Source organism: Callorhinus ursinus, unplaced genomic scaffold, assembly GCF_003265705.2.
Source record: "Callorhinus ursinus isolate GAN/ISIS: 27379988/994484 unplaced genomic scaffold, GSC_fseal_2.0 scaffold26, whole genome shotgun sequence".
Lineage (NCBI taxonomy): Eukaryota > Metazoa > Chordata > Mammalia > Carnivora > Otariidae > Callorhinus > Callorhinus ursinus.
This window is the reverse complement of record NW_027397088.1, coordinates 3,855,575-3,879,134: the sequence shown is the minus strand read 5'-3', so window position 1 is coordinate 3,879,134 and position 23,560 is coordinate 3,855,575. Positions and strand designations below refer to the sequence as shown.

At 41.3% G+C, this 23,560-nt stretch overlaps 1 protein-coding gene and 1 pseudogene across 1 annotated transcript in view; both read left to right on the top strand.

Moving 5' to 3' along the window:
• The window catches only part of LOC112838127 (EKC/KEOPS complex subunit LAGE3 pseudogene), a 19,285-nt pseudogene extending 1,397 nt beyond the window's left edge, over positions 1-17,888 (top strand).
• Positions 17,889-20,978: 3,090 nt separating this feature from the next.
• SERPINB6 (serpin family B member 6) overlaps positions 20,979-23,560 on the top strand; it is a 35,685-nt gene continuing 33,103 nt past the window's right edge. Inside the window, exon 1 of the mRNA XM_025891249.2 lies at positions 20,979-21,092. The gene's annotated coding sequence lies outside the window, so the exon portion shown is untranslated. The remainder of the gene's footprint in view (positions 21,093-23,560) is intronic.

Sequence of the window (23,560 nt, the reverse complement as noted above, 5' to 3'; positions counted from 1 at the left end):
CCCTCCCCCTTCCCCCCTCCCGTCTCCCGGCGCGCCGCGCCGCCCCCCGCCCCCGCCCGGGCTGTCCTGACCTGTGCCCGCCCCACACCTCTGGCGCTGGCCCTGCCCTGGACCGGGGTTGCAGGTGGCGGGGAGTCCTCCTGCTCTGTGCTTCTTCCCTACTCCAACCCTGGTTACGTATCCAAGTTTTAAAAAATGCAGGTCCATGGCGTAATACTTAGCAAGAAAAAGGATCGAAAACCCAACAGCCTGTGAGACTCTCCAGAAAAGTATGTCGAATGAAAAAAGCCAATCTCAAGAGTTACCATGCAGTATGACTTATGTGACATTCTTGAAATAACAAATTATAGAAATGGAGAACAGATTAGTGGTTGCCAGGGTTTAGGAAGGGGGTAGCTGGGGCAACAGGGACCCTTGTGGTGATGGAAATGTTCCGTATGGGACTGTATCAATGTCAATATCCGGGTTGTGATATTGCACTGTAGTTTAGCTGGATGTTCTCATTGCAGGATTCTGAATAAAGGGCACAGGGGATGTCTCTGTTCTTTCTTTCTTTTCTTTTCTTTCTCTCTCCCTTCCTTCCTCCCTCCTCTTTTCTTTCTCTTTTCTTTTTTCTTTTCTTTGCTCTCCTCTCCTTTCCTTTTCTTTTCTTTCTCTTTTGTAGGCTCCACGACCCTGAGATCAAGTCCAGAGCTGAGACCAAGGGTCAGCTGAGCCACCCGTATGCCCCTCTGGCTTGTTTCTTAAATTGCATGTGAGTCTACAATTTTCTGAAAAGAAAAAGCTTATTCAAAGAAAAAGGAGGAGGAGGAGAGGGGGAGAAGGTTCTAGGCCAAAAATACCCCCTAGAAGGCAGAGCGGTACCTGAGAGGTACTGTGTGTGTGTGTTGCGGGGGGGTGCTGGTGAGCAGTATGGGCTAATTATCTTTTTTCTTTTTCCCAGCACTTTCTGGTTGATGTTACTTCATTTGATAGCCCACCTACTTTTGTGACCTTCTTAAGGACCCCACATTCTGTGCTTTGATGTTTGGTGTCTTCAGATGACCATATAAAGCAGAAGTAAGTTTTCCCCTGCGTTCATAATGTTCCTGATGAAAATAACTGCAGCTGTTTGTAGACCAGCTGGGTTGCTGTGGATGTTTTCTGCTGTTGATGTTTTCAGCAATGAGAACATGGCCTCTCTGAGATGCCCTCGTGCCGGCAGGGAACAGGGCTGCCTTGTCTTGTGAGCTCAGGAGATCCTAGAGGCATGCTCGAGGCATTTTCTAATGGACTAGAATGTCCCTAAAGGCAAAATTTGTTTTGTCTTATCCCCCTTTCTGTTGACTCACTGAGGGGATGTCCTCAAATCATCTCTGTGTCACAGAAAGAAACCAGTCATCCTAAAAGGAAGGTGCAGGCCCTCTGGTATAACTGAAGGTAAGCTTCCTTACAAGGAGCGCAAGTAACCCTATTGTCAGGTCTCTTATGCTGTGAGGACTTCTAAGACCTCTGGGTGATGTAGATCCCATGGGAAGACCAGGGAACTGTGGAATAGCAAGTGTCAGAACCAGTCTTAGGAGCATCTTAGTTCCTGGTATGGGAACTGAAAGAAAGGAATTGAGCCCTAAGGGAGACCAAGACTCATCCTCTCCTTTGAAAAACAGCAGGTACACGGAGGATTGGAGCTCGGCGTTCATTATGCTTCTGTGTGATCTGACAGCACCATCTTGTGGTAGTGAGGAGCAATCACACATGTGGACGGAGCTAGTTACCCCCTTGAGAATGGAAGCTGGCCTTCCCTTGGGTTTGGAGCTTTGTGAGCCCCCGTGGTTGATTCTAGCACAGTTCAGTAGGAGACCATCTGCCAAGAGAAAATAACAGAATTTCCTGTGAATCTGGTATGGGCAGCTGAGCATTTACTGCAAGCAAATAAGATATGACCATATGTATATTCTGAGTTTAATAAGAAGGTGGTGCTATTAAAACAAAATAAATACACTTGGCAGCAACAATAAACATCACCTCGAGGGGTTTCGGAGATTTCCATTTTCCTTTCCCCCTTGCTATGAAGAAATGCAAGAACTGAATTAGTCATTCTAGGCAAAGAGGCAATTAAGCCAGTTACAGACTTCGTCTTCTCCCCAGCTCCCTATACTCATGTTTCTGGTGAAAATGACTATCGAGGGCTACATTAAAGCTAATATAAGCAGTTTGAACTATCTCCTAGAGGAGTAGTTACTTTGGGTTTTATTTAATGACTTTTCTTTCACTCTGCTAACAGCATCCCCTTTCCTTTGGGAAAAGAATTCTTTCTCATAACGTATTTTTTTTTAATTGTAGTAAAATGTATATAAGATTTGCCATTTTAACCATTGTAAGCACACAGTTCAGTGGTGTTAATTATATTCACAATGTTGTGCAAACAACACCATTATATATATCCCCCAATTTTTAATCACCCCAAAGAGAAACTCAGTAAGCATTATGCAATCACTCCCTACCCCCCCCCCCAGTCCTGGTAACCTATTTACTTTCTGCCTCCATGAATTTGCCTATTCTAGATATTTTGTGCAAATGGAATCATACAATATATGGCCCTTTGTGTCTGGTTTATTTTCACTTACCATAGTGTTTTTGATGCAGGAAAGTTGGGTCCAAGGACCCAGTGGCAGGTCCCACAGGACCAGCCAGGAGGGTCCTTGGCTTTGCACAGGACAGAAATCAAACTCGAGCTGGAGGAAGTAAAAGCAGAGGTTACTGACTAGTGATCAATTATGGCAGACAGAATGTCTGGGAGACTAGGGAAGGAAAGGAGAACAAATCTCCATTGTTGCTTGGCGTTAGGGGCAAGGGGTCCAGAGTACGTGTTCCTTCAGGAATCCAGGGTAGGGTCTGATCAAAGGCGAGTGACAGGTGAATCATAAGTGTTATTTCATAGGTCATCAAAGGTAGAGGGTATTGATGCTAGCGTTGGCTGAGGTTTGTTTAAATCTAATGTCCTGGCACATGTTTGGGACCCGGTTCTTCTTAGATGTTATCAGGTGTTTGGGGGCCTGGGAAAAACTCAGAGAATAACTAACTGTTGTGCTTCCCCCTTGGAGTAGGAACATAGCTTCTTTGGGTTACGCAGATGCAAAATACAGAACATGAGGAAATGGGGCCTAACAGAAAAACAGCAGAGATAGAGCCTTTCTAAAAATGGAGTCCTCCTAGCTTCCCTATCTCCTCTTCAAGGTTCATCCATAGTATAGCACGTATTGGAACTGCATTCGTTTCTTTTTTAAAAGGGATTCCTGCCCCTCACTGCTGTGATGAGAAGCGGCATTCCAAGGATGCTGCTTGCATGGAAAGTGTGTGGAGCTTGCTGAACTGTGATCCATGGAGGCTAGCAGGCCCTGAGGCTGTCCTTGAGACAGAAATGAGTCACAGGTTGAGTCACCCAAGTCAGAGGCTAGCTGAGGCCAAAGCAGGCATGACAGGTGTGGGTTCCTGACGCTCTCTCGGCCTGGTCTCAGCTCCAGACAGAACTTCATTACTTTTAATGGCTGAATCATATGCCATGGCACAAAAAAACACATTTTGTTTATTCATTCATCTGTTGGATACTTGGGTCGTTTGACTATTGTGAATCATCCTGATGAAAATATTGCTGTACAAGTGTCTAAATCCCTGTTTTCAATTCTTTTAGATATACACCTAGGAGTGAAATTGTTGGGGCTTAGGGTAATTCTGTGTAGCTTTTTAAGGAACTGGCAAACTTTCCTACAGGGACTCCACCCTTTCATATTCCCATCAGCTCCATACAAGGGTTCGGATTTTTCTACATTCTCACCAACATTTGTGATGTTCCTTTGAAAAATTATTATAACCAAGCCTTAAAAATAAAACAGTTATTTTACCAGCAAAATGGGTTTATTTAGGAATAACAGAGAATTGCAATTTGGGACATGAAAGCTATGACAAAACCTTAGGCAAATCCAGTAAAGGAGAGGAATGTTATTTTATGAAGAGGAGGGAGGAAATTAGAAGGGATTATTTTGCAAGAAAGATCATTGGAGAAGAGCAAGAGTTCAGGGCAATGATGATTTCTCATTGGCTGAGTTGCAGGGGTGGTCAATTTCTTGTAGGAAATGCAAGGTACATCTTTTCCCTTTGGAGCCTGTAATTGATGATTATTCTTTTGGGGTCTGTAATTAATAATTCTGCTTGTAATTGGTATATTATGGGACCCCCAAAACCAGATTCTTGAGTCTCAATGGCATAGAAATGAACACTGAACTCGAGAGAAAGAATACAGGTGGAGTTTTTTAGAGATAGCTTGTATACAAGGGAGCTGACAAGAAAAATGTTGTTATTTTCTGGTCGTCGCTCTTTAACGGCTGACATATTTTAGGGCACCTGAAAAACAGAAATACTTGTGCAGACAGGCTTTAAATTGTTATATCTGGGTAGAGTGTTTCTTCTGTTTTTGCTCAAACAACCGTTACTCCCTAACAACTTTTTCTCTCTCCTTTGTTCTCTTTCTGAGAAGGATGTGTTTGTCTCTAAGCATATGGAAACTTCGCACCCTTGCCTCCCACCAGTGACTATACAGGAATGAAGTCTCTCTCATTTCCCCTGTACTGCCTCTGTATGGCTCCCCTTACTAGGCTCAGGACTCTACTTTAGTGGGATTTCCTTTTATTAATTTTCACACATCCTAATTGGTGGGAAGTGGTATCTCCTTGTTTTGATTTGTGTTTCCCTAATGGCTAATGAAGGTGAGCATCTTTTCATGTGCTTATTGACCATTTGTAGATCTTCTTTGGGGAGATGTCTTTGCATGCACTTTGCTCATCACTTAATTGTCTTGTCTGTTTTTTTGTTGAGTTGTAAGAGTTCTTGATATATTCTGTAAATTATCAGGTAAATGATTTGCAAATATTTTCTCCCATTCTGTACATCATCTTTCACTTTTTTGGGGGAGGTCCTATTCCTCTGTAAGCCATTAACCAGTTATTCTTTTTCTTAATTCCCTTTTATTGTTATTTCTATCTTGCTGCTGAGTTCTCAGGAAATAGATCTTGGAGGTGGGATGGAGGTATAATCTTTATTCAATGAACATACTGGTAGTTCTGAATATTTTCAGGTTTCTTTGGATATTTCAGGGTGAGTAGATGTTGTATATTTTGAGGGTGTTCTTTGTCTCTAATTGAAGATCATCCAAACTCTGAGATGTCATGAAGAAATCTAATGGCTTTTTCCTCAAACTTAACTGGAAGACATTGACCCCTGCCAGTTTCATTGGGAAATGAGCTATTATGTCCGTCTCCTTACAGAACCCCTGGTTTCTGAGAAGTTTCTCTCCCTGTGGTACTTTGGAAAGGTCTGCTGTTTGTCAAGAGTGATCAGTCTTGATTCCTCAAAAGTTATGGGTGGAATTCTAATGGCAACAGGGTATTATTTAACTTTTTGCATTAATAAGTAGTCAGTTGATAGCATCTAAACAAAACGGTAGAGACTACATTCAAATTTTGTTATTAGGTCTATTTTTTAACTTTTTTTTTAGATTTTATTTATTTATTTGACAGAGAGAGACACAGCGAGAGAGGGAACACAAACAGGGGGAGTGGCAGAGGGAGAAGCAGGCTTCCCGCGGAGCAGGGAGCCCGATGCGGGGCTCCATCCCAGGACCCTGGGATCATGACCTGAGCTGAAGGCAGGTGCTTAACCAACTGAGCCACCCAGGCGCCCCTAAATTGTTTTTTTTTTTAAAGATTTTACTTATTTATTTGAGAGAGAGCAAGTGAGAGAGAGCATAAGCAGGGGGAGGAGCAGAGGGAGAGAGAGAAGCAGAGTCCCCATTGAGCAGGGAGTCCATCCTGGGCCTCCATCCCAGGACCCTGATATTAGGACTTGAGCCGAAGGCAGATACTTAATCGACTGAGTCACCCAGGCGCTCACGCCCCCCTTTTTAAAGATTTTATTTATTTGAGAGCTAGAGCGAGAGAGAACACGTGAGGGAGAGTGAGAGTGGTATTAAATAGGTTTTTGATGTTAAGTGGCCATTCATACCATGAATAATTGATGACTCAAATATGAGAACACAAACCTTTCATATCTTAACTTATTCTAACTAAGGATTTAGTTGACAGCCAAATCCTGGCAAATTCAACATGCCTTTAGAAATGACTGCTGTGTGTACTTGGGCCCAACCAAACCTTAAACTTTGTATCACCACCCCAAATCAATCAGAACCTTCTGGCAATTGTATGAATAGAGATATTAGGCTTTCACTGTACACATTGATGTATAGTGGGTAAAATTTTGGTTTAAAATTGTAGATAAATGGTACTTTAAAGATTGTACCATGGGAATTGCAAATGTAATTAAGCCAGAATTCTGTTCTATGACTTTTCCCCCAACTTTCTTCATGACTCAGCGTAATGAAACTTGGATGAGGGAATGTGAATTGAATAAGTGCTCCCTGCTATTCAAGGTTAAGCTAAAAAGGCAACTTAATATTCTGGGTAATTATTAGAAATAAGGATAGTGTGGGATAAGAATTGCTAGCATTTACAGAGGGCTTACTACGTACTAGCAGTATGCTAAGTTCTTTACTGTCTGATTTAATCCTCACAGCAGCACCAAAATGCAGTTTCTATTATCATTTCCATTTTCCAGATGAGAAAACTGAGGTCCAAAGAGTTTAGTTAAAGATGCAAAGCAACTTGGCTCCAGAGCCCATCTTTTAACGATGATACTGAATGAAAATACCCCCAATGGGATAACGGGGCTCTGGGGAAGTCAGAACTATTAATTTTTCATAAGATTAAAACAAAAATCAGAACCACAAACCCTATAAAAAATGGAGTCTATTTCCAAAGGAGCTGAGAATTAAAGGCTTCACGGGAAGTACAACTCTTTTTTTTTTTTTTTTTAAGATTTTATTTATTTGTTTGACAGAGAGAGACAGCAAGAGAGGGAACACAAGCAGGGGGAGTGGGAGAGGGAGAAGCAGGCTTCCTGCGGAGCAGGGAGCCCGATGCGGGGCTCAATCCCAGGACCCTGGGATCATGACCTGAGTCGAAGGCAGATGCTTAACGACTGAGCCACCCAGGCACCCCAAGTACAACTCTTTATATCCTCTAACTTTTCAGCTTTGTAGGGCAGCAGCAAACAACAGCATCGACCTTAGAAAGAACTCACCAACCTCTCAGGTAGCCCCAGAACGCTCTTGGGTAGCAACATGTTAAAGCACATTAACCTGACTTGAAGTCATCGCACAGTGGTGAGTCTACAGCACACCTGTGTCTTCATGCCTCTTGGCTGGCTCTTCATTCAAGCCTGGTTTCCAATGTCTTTCACTTTCTTGATAATGTCCTTTGATACATAAAACTAATTTAATTTTAATGAAATCCAATTTATCTAATTTGTGTTTTTTTATTATGTTCAGTTAGCTACCATATAGTACATCATTAGCTTTTGATATAATGTTCAATGATTCGTTAGTTGACTATAACACCCAGTGCTCATCACAACACGTGCCCTCCTTAATACCCATCACCTGGTTACCCCATACCCCCACCCACCTCCCCTCTGAAACCCTCAGTTTGTTTCCCACGTCCAGAGTCTTTCATGGTTCATCTCTCTGATTTCTCCCCCTTCAGATTTCCCTCCCTTCCCCTATGGTCCTCTGTGCTATTGCTTATGTTCGACATATCAGTGAAACCATATGATAATTGTCTTTCTCTGCTTGACTTACTTCACTTAGCATAATCTCCTTGGGCTTTTCGTGTCATATCTAAGGACCTATTGCAAAATCCAAGTTCATGAACATTTACTCCTGTGTTTTCTTCTAATAGTTTTATAGTTTTGGCTCTTATATTTAGATTGTTGATTGATTTGATTATTTTGTTTATGGTATGAAGTAATGGTACAGCTTCTTCTTTGCATGTGGAAATCCACTTACCCCAGCATCATATGAAAGAAACCATTCTTTTCACTATTGCGTGGACTTGGCACCCTTATTGAAATCAATTGACCACAGAGGTGTGGGGTTACTTCTGGACTCTCAACACCATCCTATTAACATATATGTCTGTATTTGTGCTAATACCAAACCATGCTGTCTTGATATTTGTAGCTTTGTGGTAAGTTTTGAAATCAGGGAGTGGGAGTCTTCCAACTTCGTCCTCCTTTTCCAAGATTGCTTTGGCTATTCAGAGCCCCTTGCAATTCCATTTGAATTTTAGAATTGGCTTTTGCATTTCTGCAGAATAAAAAATACGGTTGAAATTTTGATAGGAATTGCACTGAATCTGGAGGTTGCTTTGAGTAGTATTGCTATCTTGACAATTAAGTTTTCTTACCCACTAACACAAGATGTCTTTCCATTTATTTAGCTCTTTTTAAAGATCTTTTGGAAATATTTTGTAGTTTAACTTTACTCTAGGTTAAATTTACTCTAGGTATTTTGTTATTTTATTTTATTGGTATTTTATGATTTTACATGCTATTGTAAATGGAGTTTCTTAATATCTTTTTCATATTGTTCATTACACATATATAGTATACACATATTACATCATATTATATCATATACACATATTACACAACTGATTTTTTTTAATGTTTTATTTATTTATTCATGAGAGTCAAAGAGAGAGAGAGAGAGAGAGGCAGAGGCAAAGGGAGAATCAGGCTCCCCGCCTAGCAGGGAGCCTGATGTGGGGCTCGATCCCAGGACCCTGGGATCATGACCTGAGCCGAAGGCAGACACTTAACCATCTGAGCCACCCAGGCACCCCTACACAACTGATTTTTGCATGTTGATCTTGTATCCTGCAACTTAGCTTAATTTGTATATTAGATTTAGTAGCTTTCCTTTCGTTTCTTTTAATTCAATTAATTAACATAATGTATTATTAGTTTCAGAGGTAGAGTTCAGTGATTCATAAGTTGCATATAACACCCAGTGCTCATTACATCCTGTGCCCTCCTTAATGCCCATCACCCAGTTGCCCCATCCCCCCACCGTACAGAATGGGAAAAGATATTTACAAATATCTTATCAGATAAAGGGCTAGTATCCAAGATCTATAAAGAACGTACCAAACTCAACACCCCCAAAATAAATAATCCAGTCAAGAAATGGGCAGAAGACATGAACAGACATTTCTCCATAGATTTAGTAGCTTTCTTATGGATTTTCTATATATTTTATGCATTTGGAATTTTCTGTATTTGGGATTTTCTAGATATTTTATATATTTGATATATTTCTATATATAGGATCATGTAATCTGTGAATAGCAATAGTTTTACGTCTTCCTTTTCAATTTCAATGACTTTTCTTTGCCTCATCTGATTGCTCTAGCTAGAAGTAGTAGGTTTTTCATAAATGCCCTTTATCATGTTGAGGAAGTTCCCTCTATTCCTAGTTTTCTGAGTGTTTTAAAATTATTATTATGAAATAGTGTTGGATTTTGTCAAATGTCCTCTCTGTGTCAATTGAGACCATCATGTGTTTTTTTCTTTGTTCTATTAAGGTGATGTATTACACTGATAGATTTTTCTTATGTTGCGTTCCTGGACTAAGTCCCACTTGGTCATGATGTATAGTCTTTTTAAAATGCTGTTGGATGCAGTTTGCTAGTACTTTCTTGAGGACTTTTATGTCAATATTTATAAGGATATTGGTCTACATACAGTTTTATTTTCTAGCAATGTCTTTGTTTTGCTTTAGTTATCAAGGTCTGAGTTTGGACATGTTCTCCCTTTAATTTTTTGGAAGAGTTTGAAAAGTATTCGTGTTAATTCTTTAAATGTTTGATAGAATTCACCTATGAGGCTACGTGGTTCTGGACATTTCTTTGTTGAGAGGTTTTCTTTGTTTGTTTCTTTTTAAGTTAACATTAAATTGGAATATTTGGTTTGTAGGGAGTAGGCGGGGCAAGGGAGGGGCTAAGAAACTTGTATATTTTAATCAGGTTCTTACCACTTCTCAATACAAGTGATATATTGTTACAGTCTCTTAATTCACTTCCCTGCAAAAGACTTTCCCATTTCCTGGCAATTCCATATACAGTTTTGTAAATCATTGCTTCCTTGTCACACAATACTCCAAAAGCTTGAATGTCTTTCTATTACCTAGGGAATGACTTTTTTAAAAAAAAAACTTAGCATTCCACTCAGTTTTTGCTTTGACTATTTCTCACCCAAGCTCTAAAATAAACTGCTTCTACTACCCTTAAAAAAACTATGTTCCAGAGAAAATGGTCTATTTATTCTCACTTCCGTATCTACTTCCCTTTGGTTAAACCTGAAGTAAGAAAATGGTTAGGGGCACCTGGGTGGCTCAGTCAGTTAATCATCTGTCTTTAGCTCAGGTCATGATCCCAGGGTCCTGGGATCAAGTCCCACATCGGGCTCCTTGCTCGGCGAGGAGTCTGCTTCTCCCTCTCTCTCTGCCCCTCCCCCTTGCTCGTGCTCTCTCTCAAATAAATTAAAAATTAAAAAAAAATGGTTAGAGCAAAAACTCTACCAATTATAAGCTGTGATTCTGTGCCAGAGTTTTAAAAGCTTTCTGAGCATTAATTTCCTAACCTGAAAAAATGTACAAGATAATAAATCATGATGGCAGGTGATCTGGATATGAAACTACAGAAATGGATAGGATATAGCCACTGTCCTGAAGATATTTACCTTCTAATTGGAAAAGACAAAATAAATTTTAGGGTAAACTCCTTGATGGCAGGGCACATGTCTGATTACTATAAATTAGTAGTGCTAACACTTTCCATAATGCTTTGTGCATACCCAACGCTATTTATTTTCTTATAATGATATACAGAGAAATGTGAAATTTTTTATTGATATAATTGACATATTAGTTTACAACATAATGATCTGATATCTGTTCACATAGTAAAATGATCTCCACAATAAATCTAGTTGACATCTGTCAAAATACATAGTTGCAAAAAATAGTTTTTCTTGTGATGAGAACTTTTGAGATTTACTTCTCAGCAACTTTCCAAATATGCAATATGATAATATTAACTATAGGGGCCATGGTATATATTACATCCATGATTTCCTTATTTTATAATTGGAAGTTTGTAATTCTTGACCCTCTTCACCCATTTTTTCCCATCCTCACCTTCTGCTTTTGGCAACCAATAGTCTGTTCTCTGTATCTGAGGGTTTTTTTTTCCCCTTAGATTCCACATATAACTGAGATCATATGGTATTTGTCTTTCTCTGACCAACTCATTGCATTTAGTATAATTGCCCTAAAACTCCATCCATATTGTCACCAATGGCAAGATTTTGGCTGAATAATATTCCATTTTATATATGAGACACACCTTCTTTACCCATTCATCTATTGATGGACACTTGGGTTATTTCTGTGTCTTGGCTATTGCAAATAATGCTGCAGTGAACATGAGGTACAGATAACTTTTCAAATCAGTGTTTTTGGTTTCTTGGATTAAATACCCAGAAGTGGAATTGCTGGATCGTATGGTAGTTCTATTTTTATTTTTTGAGGAACTTCCATATTGTTTTCCATAGGGATTGTACTTATGTTCCCACCAACATAGGTCCCCTTTTCTCCACATCCTTGTCCAAACTTGTTGTTTCTTGTCTTTTTGATACAGATTTCTAACAGGTGTGAGGTGATATCTCACTGTGGTTTTGATTTGCATTTCTCAGATGATGAGTGATGTTGAGCATATTTCCATGTACCTGTTGACCATCTGCGTGTCTCTTTTGGAAAAATGTCTATTCAGATCTACACATTTTTAAAATTGAATTGTTTGTTTTGCTGTAGAGTTGTATGAATTCTTCATATATATTTTATATATTAACCTCTTAGCAGATATATGATTTGCAAATATTTTTTCCCATTCAGTAGGTTGTCTTTTCATTTTGTTGATGGTTTTCTTTGCTGTGGAGAAGCTTTTTAGTTTGATGAAGTCCCATTTGTTTATTTTTGCTTTTGTCGCTTTTGCTTTTAGTGTCCGAATCAAAAACTGACTGCAAAGACTTATGTCAAGGAGCTTTCCAGGAGTTTTATGGTTTTCTTCTTTTTTTAAAGATTTTATTTATTAGAAAGAAAGACTGAGAGAGAAAATGAGTGGGGGAAGGAGCAGAGGCAGAGGGAGAAGCCGACTCCCTGGTAAGCAGGGAGCCCGATGTGGGACTCAATCCCAGGACTCCAGGATCATGACCTAAGCTGAAGGCAGATGCTTAACCAACTGAGCCACCCTAGTGCCCTTATGGTTTTCTTCTAAGAGTTTTATGGTTTCAGTCTTACATTCAAGTCTTTAATCCATTTTGAGTTATTTTTTATGTGTAGTGTAAGGTAGTGGTCCAGTTTCATTCTTTTGCATGTGGCTGTCCAGTTTTCCCAACACCATTTATTGAAGAGATTGTTTTTTCCCCATTGTATATCCTTGTTGTAAATTAATTAACCATATATGTGTGGATTTTTTTCTGGGCTCTCTATTCTGTTCTGTTGATCTATGTGTCTGTTTTTATGCCAATACCATACTTTTTGATTACTATAGCTTTGTAATATGAAATCAGGGAGCATGATGCCTCCAGCTTTGTTCTTTCTCAAGATTACTTTGGCTATTCATGGCTTTTTATAGTTCCATATATATGTTAGGATTTGTTTATTCTATTTCTGTGAAAAATGCTATTGGAATTTTGATAGAGATTGCATTGAATCTGTAAATTGCTTTGGGTAGTATGGACATATAACAATATACTTCCAATCCATGAGCACAGATTATCTTTATATTTATTTGTGTTTTTCAATTTCTTTCATCACTGTCTTTATAGTTTTCAGCATAAAGCCTTTTACCTCCTTGCTCTTATTTACTCCTAGGTATTTTATTCTTTTTGATGCAAGTGTAAATGGGATTATTTTCTTAATTTCTCTTTCTTATCATTATTAGTGTACAGAAATGCAACAGATTTTTGTATATTGATTTTGCACCCTGCAGATTTCCTAAATTTATTTATTCCAGTGTTTTTTGGTGGAGTCTTTAGGATTTTCTGTATATAATATCATGCCATCTGCAAACAGTGATAGTTTTACTTCTTCTTTCACAATTTGGGTGCCTTTTATTTCTTTTTCTTGCCTAAATGCTCTAGCTAGGACTTCCAATATAATATTGAATAAAAGTGGTGAGAGTGGGCATCCTGTTGAGAGGTTTTTGATTACTGATCCAGTCTCTTTACTTGTTATATATCTGTTGAGGTTTCCTATTTTTTCTTCAGTCAGTTTATGTAATTTGTGAACCTCATTTGTTCTATTTAGGTTATTACATTTGCTGGCATATAATTGTTCATAGTATTCTCTTGTCATCATTTTTATTTCTATAAGATCAAAATAATGTTACCACTTTCATTTCTGCTTTTAGTTATTTACATCTGTCTTTTTTGTCAGTCTAGCTAAGGTTTTGCCAATTTTGTTGTTCTTTTCAAACAGCTTCTAGTTTCACTGATTCTATTGTTTTTCTATTTTTTATTTTATATATCTCTAGTCTTTATTATCTCCTTCCTTCTGCTGACTTTGTGTTTAGTTTCATTTTCTTTTTCTAATTATTCAAGGTGTAAAGTTAAGGTTTTGATTTGAGATCTCTCTTCTTTTTTAATGTAGGCATTTATACCAAGAAATTTCTGTCTGAGTGCTGCCTTTACTGCATCCGATAAGTTTTGGTATGTTGTTTTGTTTCATTCATCTCTTAAGTATTTTCTGATTTCCCTTATGATTTCTTCTTTGATCCATTGGCTATTTAAAAGTGTGTGGTTCAATTTCCTTTTTTTAAAAAATTGGTTCTAGCTTCATTCCACTGTGGTCTGAGAATATATTTTCTATGTTTCCAATCTTTAAAAACTTACAAAGACTTGTTTTATGCCCTAAAATATGGCCTATCCTGGAGAATGTGTATTTTGCTGTTGTTGAATGTAGCATGTCTGTTAGGCCTAGTTGGTGTATAGTTATTTTCATGTTCCCTACTTCTTTATTGATCTTTTGTGTAGATGTTCTATTTGTTATTGAAAGTGGAGTATTAAAGTCTCCAACTATTAATGTACAGTAATCTACTTTTCCTTTAAATTGTGTCATTTATGGCCTCTTATACTTTGAGGGTCTGTTCTTAGGTATGTGTAAATGTTTTAAATTGTTATATCTTCTTGCTGTATTGAAACTTTTACCAATATATAGTGCTTTCTTTGTCTTGTTACAGTTCTTGACTTAAAATCTATTAGCCTCATGTTAGCATAGCCACCACAGATCTCTATGGATTACATTTTCTATGGAATATCTTTCTTTAGCTGTTCACTTTCAACCTATTTGCATATTTGGGTATAGAATATAGTTGGATCATGTTTTATTAATGTAATCTGCCAATCTCTGCCTTTTATTAGAGACTTTAATCCATTAACATTCAAAGTAATTGCTGATAAGGAAAGACTTACTTCTGCCATTTGCCTGTTTGTTTTCTGTGTGTTTTACAGGCTTTTGTCCCTCATTTCTTCCCATATTGTCTTCTTTTGCATGTAGTTGATTTTTTTTAAATGGATCATTTTGACTCCCATCTCATCTCCTTTTGTGTGTATTCTTTAGATATTTGTTGTTACCATGGGGATCACATTTAGTATCCTAATTTATCACAATCTAATTTGAATTGATACCAACTTAATTTCAGTAGTTAAATTAAACTCTTCTCTCTCCTTCCCTTATATTATCGTCACAAATTGCATCTCTATACATTTTTTGCCTATTAATATAGATTTCTATTTTATTTATTTTTAATTTTTTAATTTTTTAAAGATTTTACCTATTCATCTGACAGAGAGATAGAGAGAGAGCATAAGTAGGCAGAGTGGCAGGCAGAGGGAAAGGGAGAAGCAGGCTCTCTGATGAGCAGGGAGCCAGATGTGGGGCTTGATCCCAGGACCCCAGGATCACGACCTGAGCCGAAGGCAGCTGCCCAACCGACTGAGCCACACAGGCACCCCTATTTATTTATTTTTTTAAAAGATTTTATTTATTTATTTGACAGAGCAAGACACAGTGAGAAAAGGAACACAAGCAGGGGGAGTGGGAGAGGGAGAAGCAGGCTTCCCGCGGAGCAGGGAGCCTGATGCGGGGCTCGATCCCAGGACCCTGGGATCATGACCTGAGCTGAAGGCAGATGCTTAATGACTGAACCACCCAGGCGCCCCAGATTTCTATTTTATACATTTGTCTTTTGAGCATTTGGAAATAAAAAAGCGTAATCACAAAACAACAGTGCAAAAATACTGGCTTTTATATTTCCCATGTATTCACCTTTACTGGAGATTTATTTATTTATTTATTTATTTATTTAGATTTTTATTTATTTATTTGAGAGAGAGAATGAGAGATAGAGAGCACGAGAGGGAAGAGGGTCAGAGGGAGAAGCAGACTCTCTGCTGAGCAGGGAGCCCGATGTGGGACTCGATCCCGCAACTCCAGGATAATGACCTGAGCCGAAGGCAGTCGCTTAACCAACTGAGCCACCCAGGTGCCCCTTTACTGGAGATTTATATTCATACAGCTTTGAGGTACTGCCTGATGTCATTTTGTTTCAAATTGGACTCCCTTTAGCATTGCTAGTATGGCAGGTCTAGTGGTAACAAACCCCCTCAGATTTTATCTGGGAGCGTCTTAATTTCTCCCTCAGTTTTGAAGAACCGTTTTGCTGAGTGTAGAATTCTTGATTGACAGTTTTTCTTTCAGCAATTTAAGTATGTCATCCCACTGTCATTGGGCCTCCATCATCTCTGATGAGAAACTGGTTGTAAATCTTATCGAGGCTCTTTTGTATGTAAAGAATTGCATCTCTTTAGCTGCCTTTAAGATTCTCTCTTTGTCTTATAACCAATTTGATAATAATGTGTCTCAGTGTGGATCTCTTTAAGTCCCTACTCGGAGTTTGTTGAACTGCTTGGATGTGTAGATTCATGCACCATGATACAAACATGTCATTTTAAAAAAAACAAACTTATTGTTTTTTTTCATAAATAAATATTAAAATAATGTACTCTAGAGATATTATCATATCTATATAGCTAGGAAGAATGACAAATTTAATTTTTATCCCTTAAAAGTTTTTTGTTAATGTGACATTTACATTTATCTTTTTACATTTCAGAAATAGTATTTCAATTTAATGCTTTGTAATTCTTGAAGTACCATTGTCATGTACATTTCATATGCATTGTGTAGTGAAAAACATCTTTACCAAGGCCTGATTTGTCAGCTATATCAATATAATATATAGTTAAAGGTATGCTATTGAAGTTTCTCAAGAATATATTTGATAGTTTATAAATTACCATTGTAAAATTAAATCCCCCTTTTCTCCTATTTTTTAAAATATGTATGCTGACATCAATGGAAAAACTAGTGAAATCCAAATGGTGTCTGGAGTTTAGTTAATAGTAAGGTACCAATGCTGGCCTCTTAGTTTTGACAAACGTACCGTGGTAATATAACATTAACATTAGAGAAAACTGTGTTAGGGGGTGTATGTAAACTTTCTGGATTACCTTTGCAACTTTTTTTGTGAATCAAAATAAAAATTGTATTAAAATAATTATTATATCTCAAAGTTTACACATACTACCATCCTTGCTTTTTAAAAAAATCTCATGAGCTAGGGGCCCTGCAGAATCACTGGGGAGGGGACGGTGGGGGAATGTCGCGGGCCCTCCGGGGAGCCCGAGTTGCACTGCGTGTGAAGGCGCTGAGCTTTGTGAGGAAGCGCTCATTGGCTAGGCAGCCAGGGGGTCTCCCAGGGCCCAAGGGCGAAAAGGCCGACTGGGCAGGAAGCGACCATATGCCTGGCGGCCTCACTAGAAGCCCGTTTCCGCAGGAACCCTGGGGTCGCATCGGAAACCCGTCTTCCCGGGAGGCGGGGCGAGGCGGCCATGCTGGCGGCAGGAGCCGACGCAGGCGCAGGCGGCGGGGCGAGAGGCGCGCACCCCGGCCGGGACTGCCGGGACTGCCGTGGTGGTCGCGGCTGGCTCCGCCTTCCCGGCGGCGAGGGGGCGATGGCGGCTGCTGCCTTCTCCGGGGACCGGCCTATCTCGCGCCCACGGCACGTTCCGGGGCCAGGCGGAGACGCTGCTTCCACGACTCTAAGGCCGGAAAGCCGGATACACGTATTTGCCCTCTGCGTGCCTTTCCCGTCCCGCTTGGAGGCGGAGATCGCCTATCGGTCCCTGACCCCAGATGCCGAACTCCACAGAGGGGCTGTTGAGAAGCAGCTCACAGTGAGTTGCAGCGTCGTGGCCGTCCGCTGGAGAGGTGAAGATCCTCGCCTCCTCCGAATTTCCATCATCAGCTTTCTTGATCAGCTTTCCCTGGTGATGCAGACCATGCGGCGCTTTGGGCCCCCCGTTTCCCGCTAAGCCTGGGCTGGGGAGAGGGGGCTAAGGCCTGTCTTGTCCCTTCCCAAGGCACTGCGACCTTCCCTGGGTCAGTGATCCCTGTAGTAGTAGCTGCAACGGTGTTAGGGGGGGCCTGGTCTTCTGGTGTTGGGGAGGCCGATCTTCTGCTACTGCTGGCCCTAGGGCACTCAGGGTCCATTTGTTTTGTTTGTTGCCTAAATGTTTGTTACTGCAGAAAATAAAACTGAGCTTTGCTAAAAAAAAAAAATCTCATGAGCTAGAAGAGTAAATTTCATATATACATAAATTATAAGAAGATATTCTTAGTAATACAAAGATCTCCAAAAAAATGTGTTTTCCTAATTTCTTTTAAAACCCCTGCTATACAATGCTTATCAGCTGTTATGTTAATTTTAGAGAATGATTCATCACTCTAGGTTGTTTTTTTCCTGTATTTATCTAATAAAATGAAAGATGAACTCTGACATGAACAGTGTATGAATTAGTACAAGCAAATCTGTTTTCTGAATCAAATCTTGGTTCTGTAATACAGGTTAAAGAATGGTGTCATGCCTTACCATCAAAGGTAGAAAATTATGACATTTTATCACATCTTTACAAGATCTTTATGAGACATTTTGCCTCTATCATAGTATCTCACATTAAGTATCAATGAAAGGAAATCTTTTGTTTTTGTTTTCTAGTAAATTAAAACTCTTTAACTGTTGTATATTATTGTGAACTCAAACGAGAAGTAGATTAACAAGCGAACTGACCACATGGAAACCAAAGCAGAATAAAGGAGGACACGCACAACACTATCTCAAAGGCTGACAATTAGACCTTAAGCATAATATATTTAAAAAAATAGAGGGATTCTAGAAGTTTCAGAGTGGTTAAGATTCATTCATTCATTCAGAAAGTGTTTACTGGTCACCTTTTTGTGTCAGTCACTATTTGGGGCATGGAGGACTCAATTCTGAGCAAAAACAGACCCTGGTACCTTGGTTCCCTGGTCCCCAAGTGTCACGGAGCTTACAAACTAATGGGGCAATGGACTTGAACAGGAGCTAAGACAGAGAATGATTGCAAAATAAATTGTGTATTTTTAATTTGTCAGGATTTTTATTTTATTTTATTTTTTATTTTTTTTTAAAGATTTTATTTATTTGACAGAGAGATACACAGCGAGAGAGGGAACACAGCAGGGGGAGTGAGAGAGGGAGAAGCAGGCTTCCCTCCGGCAGGGAGCCCGATGCGGGGCTCGATCCCAGGACCCTGGGATCATGACCTGAGCTGAAGGTGGACGCTTAATGACTGAGCCACCCAGGGGTCCCAGGATTTTTATTTTATTTTTAAAGATTTCTTTATTTTAGAGAGAGAGTACAAGCATGCTAGTGAGGGTAAGGGCAGAGGGAGAGAATTTCAAGTAGACTCCCCACTGAGTGTGGAGCTGGACTCTGGTATCAGTCTAAGAACCCATGAGATCATAACCTGAGCTGAAATCGCAAGTCTGTCGCTCAACCGAGTCACCCAAATGCTCAGGATTTTTAAATAAAGAGTCTTTCTGTAGGGAATTATTTGCTGATATTACATGTTCTCTCTCAGTGCAAATATATATAACCTGTCTTTTTCACAGACCTTAGGAACGGATAATATTCATGATCTGCTGACCTCATTTGTTTCCAGGGAAAACAAAACAATTTCCGAGTAGTGACAGAAGTGGTCTCAGTTTCTGTTAGGGATTTTTCTTTTTATTGATAGTATGGTTCTTTTTATTGGTAATATGATTCTACTGTAAAAATATTATGTAAATGTAGATGTTTCCACATATACATATTTTCATACATACAAGGGCATCTAGGGGAGAAAGGAGAGGAATATTTCTTTTTTTAACTCCATTCTGGATTGCTTGATTTCGTCACAGCGACAGATATTGCTTTTGCAACATTATGAAAGTAAGGTGATATGTAGAACAATCTGGGCTGAGCTTGGAGTGGAAGGGGAGAGGCTACCATTTGCAGAATTAAAATAGGATGAAAGCATTCTGCTGGGGGAGGGCAGACTGAGCTCATGCTGAGGGCTTCACATCCACATCCCTACAAATAGAAATATTTTAGAAACAAATAAATCCTCAGTCCCACTGGAAAACAAGAGAATCCTTGGGAGATCAGGAAAAAAAAAAACAAACTCTTAGTAAGGATTAAAAAATAGAAAGCTGGGATTAGCAAAGAAGTACACCACTGATCAAAACATTCACAAGAGCATCCGGTTACAAAAGGTAGGAGCAGCTCCAGGAAAGCCCCAGGCCTGTCCCCCCTGGGGACACAGAATTGCAGGTACAGCACCCTGGATCTCAGGCAACTCACCACAGGTGATTGATTAGGGACCCCAGCAGGAGCAATCAGGAAGATCAGCTCTTGAGCAACAGTGCTGCTTGCCCACCCACGTGAATAGCAAAACTTGACAATACTTACTCAGACTACTTTGCACGTAGTACACTAAAGTAAGTGACCAGCAAGATGCATCTAGTATTTTAAGAATTTGCATCGGATAATGAAAACTCTACTTTGGGGTTGAAGTTAAATTATTTATACCTTGTGTTTGTTTCGGAAAGTGCTGTAAAAATGGTCTAAAGTGTAGATAAGATCTCAAATATCAAATCAAAAATTAGAGTGACGACAGAAAGCTAGGCCTCAGGACTTCCATGAGCAGACTCTGTCCTGGTGGCAGCAGGACTTGGTGAGGCTCTGATGGTCCATGAGCTCTCTACTGAGAAAAGGAGTTTAATACGGAACAAAGGCTTTTATTTGGGGTCTCAGAATTACAATTTGGGCAGCACAGATTCTGGAGTAACCAGAAAAGTGTCCCATTCCTGTGGGAAAGCAAGGGGTTTTTATGGGAAAGAAAGACGGCATCATTATGATTTAGAGAAAAAGGAGAAAAAAATCTTAATTCAGTGCTAATTTTGATTACCATCTAATCGACTTTTATTGGTGCTATCAAACGAACTATACCTGGTATGCGTTAGTTAACTTTTATGTCTTCATAAAGTTCCTATTAACAGTTTTGTGGTCCGAATGCCAGCGATCCTGCTGGATTTTATGAGCAACCGCTCTTAAAACAATGCCCGCTTCTGGCACAGTTCCAGATCATTTGTTAGAAAGGAAATCGAGCTTCAAAATGGAGTGGCTCCTGTCCAGAAATTGTATACAATTACACAGGACGTGACCTTGGCAAAGCCGGGGGGTTCTGGCAGAGGTCCGAGTGGCATCAAGGTGGACCGGCAGGTCCAGTGTAATGTGATGAGTCTCCCCTTCTGCTGGACCGCGGACACAGTCAATGCGGGCACCCCACGCTGACCCGGGCCCGGGCAGGTGCTGCGCCCAGCTCTGCTCACTCTGAGCGCCGGTCTCTTCCTCTTCCCCAGCCTGACCAGCCAACCCCCTCCTCCACGGGCCGATGCACTGCGAGTCTGGCACTGTTCCAGACGTGGGGGGCTCCAGGAGACCCGGCCGCCTCTCCTGGAAATCACCTAGGGGCAACCAACAATGAGACAACGCATGTCGTTACAGACAGTGGCTGGTGCTGTGAAGGAAATAAAGAGGGCGCTGTGGGAGAGACTAACGGGCCTCCTCAAGGTGTACCCAAGTGTCACTTGACCCTCCTCTACGAAGCCTGGGCCCCAGGTGAGTCACCCCAAGCAATCCCCTGTCACACCCTGCTGCCCTGGCTCTGGGGCCCGTCCCCCTGGGCCCAGCCCGGGTCCTGCCTCGGTGTCTTTGGCTCCTCCCAGACGCGGCGAGTTGGGGCGCAGGGGGCTCGGCTGGCAGGACGCCGCGCTGCGGAGATTGCGGGGTGCGGTGGAAATCGCGGGGTGCGGCGGAGATCGCGGGGTGCGGCTTCCGGGAAGCGGGACGGAGCCAGCGGGCAGGGCGCCGAGGGCGCAGCGGGTGCCGGGGGCGTGGCAGGGAGGTAGGGACGCCTCAGGAGTAGGCGGCAGGGGAGGCACCCCGGAACCGCCCGCATCTCGCTGGTCCCCGGCGGCACACCCCGCGCGCCCCGTTGTCGGGCGGGCGAGGAGCCGCGCCGTGCGCCTGGGGTCCCGCCACTCCCTCGCCGGGGCTGGGCCCATGGGGCGGTGCCTGCAGCTTTCCGGGCTCAGTCCAGCTCAGCTCCCAGGCGGGACGCGATCCCTTCCCGGCCTGCCTCCCCTCTTTCCGGGAGCATCGTGACCTGCGCTTGGAGACTCATCCCTGAGCTCTGCCCTGACTCACCCTGTCGCTTTCTTGGTTACCCGGAACCGCCGCGTCCCCAACCCTCTCCAGCCTCGCCTTCCCTGCAGGATTTCTTGCAGACGCCGCAGGTTCTGATTCCTCCAGCTCAGGCTGGGGAAGAAAGGGAGGGGCCCCTCCCAAGCCACCGGCTATCACCAACCTCCTCCCTCCTTTCTGGCCCCATTTCCCCACAGGCTGAGGATTTCAGCACCTGGCTCAGCTTCCCCGCCACCCATCCCGCTGGAATCATCAGTCCACATCTCCGCAGCCATTATTAGGGTCTCCATCAGATCCTACACGTACTCAATTCTGACGACGACAATACCACTTCGACCACGCACTGCTGGCTTCCTTTTTTAAAACTCTCTTCTCTTTTGTTTGTTGTTAATAATTCCCTTTCCAGATTCTTTTCATGCCTGACTTCCCTTGTCGTTTTCTGGCTCTTCTTTTCCTCTATTCATCTTATGTATTGACATTCCTGAGAGTTGGAAGATGCTCTTCCTGGCCAACCTCTCCAGCCCGTAACTTCACCTCATACATTTGGTGATGACCCCCACATTGACAGCTGGTGCCTAGACCTCTCACCTGAGCCTTCCATGGATCCTCAACCTTGCCCTAACAAAATCAAAATTCATTCCCTTCTCCAAAGTCATTTGTCTCCCTGTTTCCAATCTTCCAGTCTTGCTCATGGTCATTGCCATTCACCTGCTGGTCCAACTCAGTTATCTGAAAGTCAGCTAGATTCCTCCTTCCTTATCTACCCAACCAACAACCCCCAGGTCCTATCCTACCTTCTTCCTGAACAGCATTTCCTTCTGTTAAAAAGAAAGCCACAGGCCCCAAATGGTGTTACTTAGTCCAGGCTGAGTCACCAAACCAAGCTTAAATACCTAATCTAATTGTAGTTTCAACCTCCTCAGCAATGCAGTTTTAACCAGGTCAGTCAGGAATTTTCTGATTGGGGTCAATGAGTCTGTCACTTGGCCCTCTCCATCCCCTCTGAAGGAAGACGAGGTAATCTGATAAAACCCCCTGCTCATCCCCCTCAGGGAAAGAAACCTTGCCTGGAACGATCTTTTTCTTTTGCTTCTAACTTTCTTACCCCACCCTCCTTCCTATAAAAACTTTCCATTTTGTCCAACTCCTCAGAGCGCCCCTCTACTTGCTAGATGGGAGACTGCCTGAGTCAGGAGTCATTTAATAAACCAATTAGACTCAGTTGAATTTTGTTTTATAATACTTCCATCCCGCCCACCCCCACTGCTCCTGAGCAGATGGGGGTCTTTCATTTCAAGGATTGCAGCTCTGACACTTCAGTATTTTTCGCATCCCACTTACCCGCATTCCTGCAGAGCAATCTTCCCAGGAAATAACTCTGCTTATGTGTCCCACAGTTCAGAATTCTTTGGAGACTCTCCGCAGCCTATAAAATAAAATAAAAATGTATTGGCATGACCTATAAAGCCCTTCACAGATGTCTAGTCTAAACTATCTCATATTTGATGACATTGTAATAGTTGCTTCCTCCAACATGCATACTTTTGCAAGTTTCCCTATCTCCCAGTTTGGAATACTTTCCTCTGCTTAGCTCAGCCTGATTCTGCAGATCTCCGCTCAAGTGTTAGGGAGTGTGTGACACCTTTCCTGATTCCTCCAACCAAACTCCTTATTGTGCTCCTACTTTTTCTTGCCCCTTATACTTAAGGCCATTACAGCACATGCCAAATCCTATTTCATTTGTTTGCATATCTGTATAAGGAAAAAACTCAGTCCAGTCTTCCTCTTGAAGAGAGAAAAACCCCAGTCCTTTCCTCCTCCTGTGTTTCTCTCCTGTGTGTCTCCTTTACTGCTCATAAAAAATACTTCACTTCTGACCCTTC